We start from the raw sequence: 9663 nt of genomic DNA, 5'->3' as shown, positions 1-9663 counted from the left end.
AGAAAATAGAAAAAAATATCTGTATAAACTATTTGTTCACAAGGATTCTGAAACTTATCTCTATGCAGCTGTATTGCACACATCTCATTGCTTGCATCTTTTATTATCTAGCAACAACTATTCCAGAGGAAAATAAAGGATCTACATGGGTTGGAAGTTTACGTTTGGGAGATTACCATTATACTCATTTTAAGGAGATAAGCCTGTCAAAAGTATATATAACCTCTCTGTATTTGACAATAACTACCATGTACACCATAGGATATGGATATGTGCATGCGGTGAGTCGCAGGTAAATGATATTTGTAATGATATATATGTCTTTTAATATGATTATCAAATCGGTTCTGACATATTCATCCCGCAATGTTGACTGTTATCCAAAATCTCCATAGACAAAGCTGGTGATAAGACAGATAAACTATTATTTGGAAACCATATTCTCTGAGAATGGTAGGAAACCTAAATGAAAAAAGAGAACTTAAATCAGTATTAAAATTTGCAGACCCCGTGAAATTTTAATAAATTCCATGGAAATTTGATCTATTTGAAATTATCGTTATTGATACGAGCACCAGGTATCCGTGTTTGAAATCATTTGTGTCCCAGAATGCTTACTGTCATCACAATCAGGTGGGAACCTATAACTTTCGTCGATGAACTAATCAAAACAATCAACTTGTAACACTGTTGGTGTTATAACCGTAAACAACCTGTAAAATTGATTGGTGTTGAGTTGTCATCGGTGATTACAGAGTTTAGCTATATTGTTTGAAACTGCAGTTCAAAGAAATTGACATGCAGGCAGAGATTAGTTTGAAAATGTGAGGTGTCTGTAAAAGTTTCAGAATGTAGTTGCCACCCCTTGATGACTGTTGAGTCATCAATTGACATTGTTACAACACATAAAAAATTCAATTAGAAGATTTTTTTTACTATTAAAAGTTTGTTTAAGAAAACAAACAATAGACAAGATGCTTCTTTTCAATGCCATCCATGGGCTGAGAGACAATTTTTTGGAGTCAATGAGGTCGTCAATTGTTATCGCAATCTATGGGTCAAGAGACACTGGGTTGGATTCAATGAGGTCGTCAATTGTTAATGCCTTCTGTGGGTTGAGAGGCAGTGTGTTGGATTGAATGAGGTCATCAATTGGGTGGGAGGCTGTGCTTAGTTGTTAAAGCAGTGGGTCTGGATCGGACTCGTGCCTGCTGAAGTCAGGAAAGTGGAGGTCGAAGTTAGGAAAATAAAATGAGCTTTTGTCAGAGCTCTTGGAACCGATGTTTAATAGAACGGGATGATTCAGCACATAGATGGTGGTCGTGGGTTATTCTGGTTTCAACATTTTATTCTTGTTGTTTTACTCCCTTGCAATTCAATTTTTTCTGCTGCTTGGGCAAGCATCTATGGACGCTAGACACATTGGCACAAACAGGTTTCTCGATAAACATTTCTTTCAGTTATTTCTTTCCTACAAAGATTCAGATAGTTACAAGTTTAGTTCCGGATGTTCTTTGTTGCTTTCCATGGGATATTATTTACAAAAAATCAGGCAGAAAAGAAGAGATGACGTATCTGTTGTGGATCTGGTTGTATCGAGACTCGAAATTTATGGAATTTTTCAGAAAAATAGAAAAAAATATCCGTATAAACTATTTGCTCACAAGGATTTTCAAACTTATCTCTATGCAGTTGCATTACACACAAATCACTGCTTGCATCTTTTATTATCTGGCAACAACTATTCCAGAGGATAATGAAGGGTCTACATGGGTTGGAAGTTTAAGTTCGGGAGATTACCATTATACTCATTTTAGGGAGATAAGCCTGTCAAAATTATATATAATCTATCTGTATTTTACAATAACTACCATGTCCACCATAGGATATGGAGATGTGCATTTAATGAATAGCAGGGAAATGATATTTGTAATGATATATATGTCTTTTAATATGATTGTCAAATTGGTTCTGACATATTCATCCTACAATGTTGACTTTTATCGAAAATCTCCACAGACAAAGCTGGAGATCAGACAGATAAACTATTATTTGGAAACCATATGCTATGAGAATGGTAAGAAAGCTAAATGAAAAAATAGAACATAAATTAGTATTAAAATTTGCCGACCCCACGAAATTTTAATAAATTCCATGGAAATTTGATCTGTTTTAAATTATTGTTATTGATACGGCACCAGGTATTCGTGTTTGAAATCATTTGTGTCCAAGAATGCTTACTGTCATCACAATCAGGTGGGAACCTATAACTGTCGTCCATCAGCTATTCAAAACAAACAACCTGTAACACTGTTGGTGTTATAATCGTAAACAACCTGTAAAACTGATTGGTGTTGAGCTGTCGTCGACGACTACAGAGTTTAGCTAATTGTTTGTAAGAACAGTTCATAGAAATTGACTTGTAGATAGAGATTAGTTTGAAAATGTGAGGTGTCTATAAAAGTTTCACAATGTAGTCGCAACCCCTTGATGACAGTTGAGTCATCAATTGACATTGTTACAAGACAGAAAAATCCAGTTAGAAGATTTTTTTTACTGTTAAAAGGTTGTTTAAGAAAACAAACAATAGACAAGATGCTTCTTTTTAACGCCATCTACGGGCTGAGAGACAATGTGTTGGATTCAACGAGGTTGTCAACTGTTAATGCCATCTATGGGCTGAGAGACACTGTGTTTGATTCAATGAGGTTGTCAATTGTTAACACCTTCTATCGGCTGAGAGATAGTGTGTTGGATTCAACGGTGTCGTAGATTGGGTGGGAGGCTGCGCTTAGTTGTTAAAGGAGTGGGTATGGATCAAAATTGTGCCCGCCGAAGTCAGGAAAGCAAAGGCTGAAGTCAAGAAAGCAGACTGAGTTTTTTTCACAGCTCTAGGAACCGATGTTTAATAGAACGGGATGGTTCAGTGCATAGATGGTGGTCGTGGGTTATTCTTGTTTCAACATTTTATTCTTGCCATTTTACTCCCTTGAAATTTGGTTTTTCCCGCGGCTTGAGCAAGCATCTGTGGACACTAGACATATTGGCACAAATAGGTTTCTCAATAGACATTTCTTTTTAGTTCTTTCTTTCCTACAAAGACTCAAATACTTACAAGATGGTGTATGATTGCCGGAAAATTATTGTTCATTATGTAAAAACAAGTTTATTTCTGTATGTTCTTTGTTGCTTGCCATGGGATATTATTTACAAAAATTTAGGCATAAAAGAAGAGGTGAGATATTTGTTGTGGATCCAGTTGTATCGAGCCCAAAAATTGATATAATTTTTCAAGGAAATAGAAAAAAATATCCGTATAAACTATCTATTCACAAGGATTCTGAAACTTATCTCTATGGAGCTGTATTGCACACATATCGCTGCTTGCATCTTTTATTACCTGGAAAAAACTATTCCAGACAAAAATGAAGGGTCTACATGGGTTGGAAGTTTAAGTTTGGGAGATTACCATTATAGTAATTTTAGGGAGATCAGCCTGTCAAAATTATATATAACCTCTCTATATTGCAATAACTACCATGTCCACCGTAGGATATGGAGATTTTCATGCAATGAATCATCGGGAAATGATATTTGTAATGATATATATGTCTTTTAATATAATTGTCAAATCGGTTCTAACAAATTCATCCTGCAATGTTGACTGTTATCCAAAATCGCGACGGAAAAAGCTGGAGATCAGATAGATAAACTATTATTTGGAAACCATATGCTTTGAGAATGGTAAGAAACCTAAATGAAAAAAGAGAACTTAAATTAGTATTAAAATTGGCAGACCCCGTGAAATTTTAATAAATTCCATCGAAATTTGATCTAGTTGAAATTATCGTTATTGATACATGCACGGGCTATCCATGTTTGAAATCGTTTGTGTCCTAGAATGCTTATTGTCATCACAATCAGGTACGAACCTGTAACTGCCATCCATGAACTAATCAAAAAAGACAACATCTAACACTGTTGGTGTTATAACTGTAAACAACCTATAAAACTGATTGGTGTTGAGTTGTCATCGGCAATTACAGAGTTTAGCTATATTGTTTGTAACAACAGTTCATAGAAATTGACATGTAGACAGATATTAGTTTGAAAATGTGAGGTGTCTGTAAAAGTTTCACAATGTAATTGCAACCCCTTGATGATAGTTGAGTCATCAATTGACATTGTTACAAGACACACAAATTCAGTTAGAAGATTTTTTTTTATGGTTAATTTTTTTTTTAAGAAAACAAACAATAGACAAGATGTTTCTTTTTAATGCCATCTATGGGCTGAGAGACAATGTGTTGGATTCAATGAGGTCATCAATTGTTAACGCCATTTGTGGGCCAAGAGACACTGTGTTGGATTCAATGAGGTCGTCAATTGTTAAAGCCTTCTGTGGGCTGAGAGACAGTTTGTTGGATTCAATGAGGTCATCAATTAGGTGCGGGGATGTCCTTAGTTGCTAAAGGAGTGTGTCTAGATCGAACCCGCACCCGCCGAAGTCAGGAAAGCAGACTGCGTTTTTGTCACAGCTCTAGGAACTGATGTTTAATAGAATGGAATGGTTCAGTGCATAGATGGTGGTCGTGGGATATTCTAGTTTCATCATTTTATTCTTGTTGTTCTACTCCCATTGTAATTTGGTTTTTTTCGCGGCTTGCCCAAGCATCTATGGACACTGGACATATTGGCACAAACAAGTTTCTCGATAGACATTTCTTTCCAGTTCTTTCTTTCCTACAAAGACTCAGATACTTACAAGATGGTGTATGATCGCTGGAAAATTATTGTTCATTATGTAAAAACAAGTTTATTTCTGTATGTTCTTTGTTGCTTGCCATGGGATATTATTTACTAAAAATCAGGTAGAAAAGAAGAGGTGAGGTATCTGTTGTGGATCCAATTGTATTGAGCCTGGAAATTGATGGATTTTTTCAAGAAAATAGAATAAAATATCCATATAAACTATCTGTTCACAAGGATTCTGAAACTTATCTCTATGCAACTGTATTTCACACATATCATTGCTTGCATCTTTTATTATCTGGCAACAACTATTCCAGAGGAAAATGAAGGGTCTACATGGGTTGGAAGTTTAAGTTTGGGAGATTACAAAGAATCAGGCAGAAAAGAAGAGGTGAGGTATCTGTTGTGGATCCAGTTGTATCGAGCCCAAAAATTGATGTAATTTTTCAAGAAAATAGAAAAAAATATCCATATAAACTATCTGTTCACAAGGATTTTGAAACTTATCTCTATGCAGTTGTATTGCACACATATCGTTGCTTGCATATTTTATTATCTGGCAACAAGTATTCTAGAGGATAATGAAGGGTCTACATGGCTTGGAAGTTTAAGTTTGGGAGATTACCATTATACTCATTTTAAGGAGATAAGCCTGTCAAAATTATATATAACCTCTCTGTATTTTACAATAACTACCATGTCCACGGTAGGATAAGGAGATGCGCATGCAGTGACTCGTAGGGAAATGATATTTGTAATGATATATGTGTCTTTTAATATGATTATTAAATCGGTTCTGACATATTCATCCTGCAATGTTGTCTGTTATCAAAAATCTCCACGGACAAAGCCGTAGATCAGACAGATAAACTATTATTTTGAAACCATATGCTCTGAGAATGGTAAGAAACCTAAATGAGAAAACAAAACTTAAATCAATATTAAAATTTATAGACCCCACGAAATTTTAACAAATTCCATGGATTTTATCTATTTGAAATTATTGTTATTGATACGGGCACTAGGTTTTGTTGGGAAAAGTATCTATTCAGAACGCCCCTATCCCACTCTAAGGTGTGATAGTGCCTTAGCAAAAAACAAGGAAAACTATTTTCGTATTCTTCTTTATGAAATGTAAACGAAGAGGAAGGATGTAACTAACCTGTGTCTTTCGCTAGTTTGTTGATCCAATCGCTCCTCTCTTTGTTCACTTCCCGCTGCCTGCTCCCTTACTGGTCCAGCTTCACCAAGTTCCTGCAAGATCACAGAAGAGGAAAACTACACAAAAGACATAGATTTACATTCATAACTAGCTTAGGATCAGATTTAAGCTAAACATGCAAATATAACAAAGCATCATTGATACACAGCATGTAGGAGAAACTAAAATAGTTTTATTGATATAATAAGAAAGTCCAAGAGGAGATACAACCAAGTGAGTCCCGATCCAGCATCTACCTCCCAGCAAATGAATCCCTTCCTCACCTCCAACAAATCATAAATCACCCAATGCACTAATCTCAATCTCAAACCAACAACAATTCTCTGCAAAGTACAAAATTCCCGCCTCTGGATCTCTGGGATGAGGGATCCATATATAGATGTAAGCAGAGAGGATGAGTCAGCTTATGTTTTGACTTGTGGCTTCTCTCTTTTAGTTCTTGCTTCCACTTGGAGGCTGAGAGCCTCTTACTCATCCTTGGTCGAACTCAGGAGGCAAGTGTCATTGAGGAAGATTCTGGAAGCTTCCATTGTCTGTACACCTCGCGGAATGACACTGCCATTTGGCATTTCTCGCTCAGCACACCCTGGTAGTGCATTTAGGTGCGTTACAACGCACCTAGCTAGTGTACTGGGGTGCTTTGCAACGCAGGCAGCTAGTGGAGCACTTGAATTGATCCGGATTTGACTGATTCTGAGTAGTTTTTGGTGGAGAAATTCTGGGAGAAGCTGTCATCGGTTGACCTTGTTCCTTTAGGGGTAGGAACAACACTTTTAGGGACTTTGGATCCCTTGGATTATGGACATTTCATGCTCAAAGCTGTAAGGCACAAAAATGTCTATAACAGTTGCCCCCTAAAGTATGAGGCCGTTTATCGGGTGAAATGCTTTATTAGGAGGATCCGAAGTTCTTTCAATGCTGGGAGGAGACCTGTAATAAGATACAATACAATACATTATTTTCATACTGTTTTCATGATCTAGCTGAGGCGGGCATTCCCATGCTCAGCTTTATGAATTCATTTTTATGTACATAGGACAGACAATCGTCTGATGATAGACTGATGATTCTGATGAAATCATCATCCTTTTGGTAGGATGATTATCTGTGCTGCAATGCTGTACATGTCAATGTTTTTATATTTTTCCTGAATATATATCGCAGCCCGGATGGATGAAACTAGATCCGGGGTCTTCAATCTCGTCCGATCTTCACTCTAAGTACAAGTCGATCCATGTGAGAAATGTTCTGAAGTCAAACATAGAAAGACATCGCTTGATTACCAGTCAATGATGTAAACTGTTAACAAGCGCGAGAGGGATCACCGATAATGATAATGACCCTCAAGATACTGCAGTACAATTCACGTGGTGTGAATAAAGGACTTGGCGTCGAACACCACGCAAAATCTTTCGGTCGAAGGTCATTGATGTATACCTGTCGCCGGAAGTGAGAAACTTGCCATTGAGGCATGAAAGCTTCAAAGTACTGAAGGGGTGTTCCTAGATCAACTTCTTGGATAATGAGCTGATGTCGACAAGAAGCGATCCGTCAAAGGAGGGCCTTGATGTATCCCACATCAATGACACGGAACGGAGCAAATGATTTTGATGGAGGTGAAAACGATCTGATGATATATGGTTCAGGGTGGCGGTCATGAAAGAATGAAGTATAATGTATGGTAGTGGATGGGACACAGGTGACTTCTCTGGATGACTTCTCTTGAACATATCGGCGAAACTTATATGATGGATTGGTAGCATTTACCCCAAAGGTGGATGGTATGGCGAGACCATGGTGATGTGACTGGTGAATGAAACAACCCAACCCAACTCAGGCACAGAGTGGAAGTGTCATGTTCAAGAGCGACTTGCTACCAATAACGGTTCTTTGAGTTTCTTCCCAATTTTTCCCCAGTCATTGCTGACCAGTGCCTCTTTATTTTTGTCAAGCTTGAGGAGGATAACATATGATTGTTCTATAATTTACTCTTCGGGCAAACCCATCGCTATGTTTTAACGAGCCTAGTGATAGTGAAACTCGTTCTCGTCTAAAGACAAGTTTGTCGCTATTAATGTTTTTAACGAGTTTAACAACAAAGATAACTCGGTCCTTTTCCTTTTTAGGGAGTCTAAAAAGGAACATAAAGGTAACTCCGGAAGTCTTTTTTCGTCATCTAATCCCTTAAGTCCGAAAAAGTATAAAAAAATACAGAAGGGATGAATTTTCGATAGTTTTAACGAGCCGAACAAAACAAGCGCTCGATCTTTTTGTGCAATAATCCCTCAGGTCCAAAAAGATTAAAATCTAGAGGAGGGATAGCACTTCCGGTCGCTTTAACAATATGGAAGGCCAAAACTCGACAATCTTTTCATATTTTACGAGTCAGATGAAAAGAGCTTAAAGAAGACTCGTCTTTTGAGGAACGAGTGATAAAATGGGTAGCAGCTGATTCCAGGTAAGGGTTGGAATTTTCCAATCACGGCAGTGTCACAAGGATGGCTAGTGAAATCACTCTTCGCAGCTGTTCCTCAAAATGGGTAAACAATCAAATGGAGGTGAATGATCGGCCAATGGAAAAGTGGAGGTGACGGTGCAAACACGACCAAGGCTTTAATGGCTGATAATGTTACATTCACGGTGGTTATTTACCGGAGGATAGTTCATTTTTTAACGAGCTTAAACGCGGGTTGAAACACTTGCTCGATCTTATGTTTATTTTTTAACGAGCATGAACTATGTGCTAAAACTGCTCGATTAATCCAGTCATATGATAAGAATGTCTCATTGAAGATGCCATTTTTTATGGAGCTTGCACCTTACAAAGCTTTGCCCCGCATCCTTTCTTTATGCAAGTTCGGAAACGACTAATCCTACGAGTTTAAAGGGTTAGAGGTCCTAAAAATTTAAAAAAATAAATAGCCGCCCCTTGCTTGCACTCCAAAAGGTTTGCATGCCCCCAGGTATAAAGTACGATTTCAAGGTTACCCCTCAATTTGCAGATAAAACATTTGTTCCACCAGGAAAGGCCTACCTCTTTCAGGTTATTCAAAGTCTGTTTTATTTGTGGTGCAAACAAAACACTTCTTTGACGATGTCTACCGAGATAAACAAAGGTAAGCGGCGCCGACCCAGCTTACATAACTTTGACAAGAGAATCTTATTCTAGAATAACCCTCTTCCAGCATGGGCGGGGTACAGACTAGTCATATTCTCCCACGGAAACCTACCCTATACCCAAAGTTTTCCTGCCGAAGCAGACCAGGACGCATGCCCCCTGGGTTCCAGTCATATCCTTTCGAATTACTTGCGCTCATCGGGAGGACGGACCGTGGGTTGAGACATTTCTTGCGTGAAAAGACCATTTAGGGATGGTATATGACTATTTGTGATGCGTGATCCGGGAAATGAAAGCTGGTCCACGAGCTTGACCACTCTTCCTTCGTGCGGAAAACACATTACTCTAAAGAGTGAGGAGACGATGGCTCCCATGCAATAAATATAGTCTCGTCCAAGGAGTAGGTTATAATCCAAGGGTCCTTGAATGACCATCACATTCATCTGAACGGTCTTCCCTTTCAATGTTATGGGCACATTGGGGAGGATCCCTAAAGGTCGACTGGTTCCTTTATCAAAGCCTGTCAGATTTCTCATCTCAGGAAAAAGCAATGGCGAATCAAGCGCTTTCC

This window comes from Pinus tabuliformis, chromosome 3_1, assembly GCF_031772625.1.
Source record: "Pinus tabuliformis cultivar Carrire ecotype Pingquan chromosome 3_1, CPIR1, whole genome shotgun sequence".
Taxonomy (NCBI): domain Eukaryota; kingdom Viridiplantae; phylum Streptophyta; class Pinopsida; order Pinales; family Pinaceae; genus Pinus; species Pinus tabuliformis.
Note: the sequence above shows the minus strand (reverse complement) of the source record.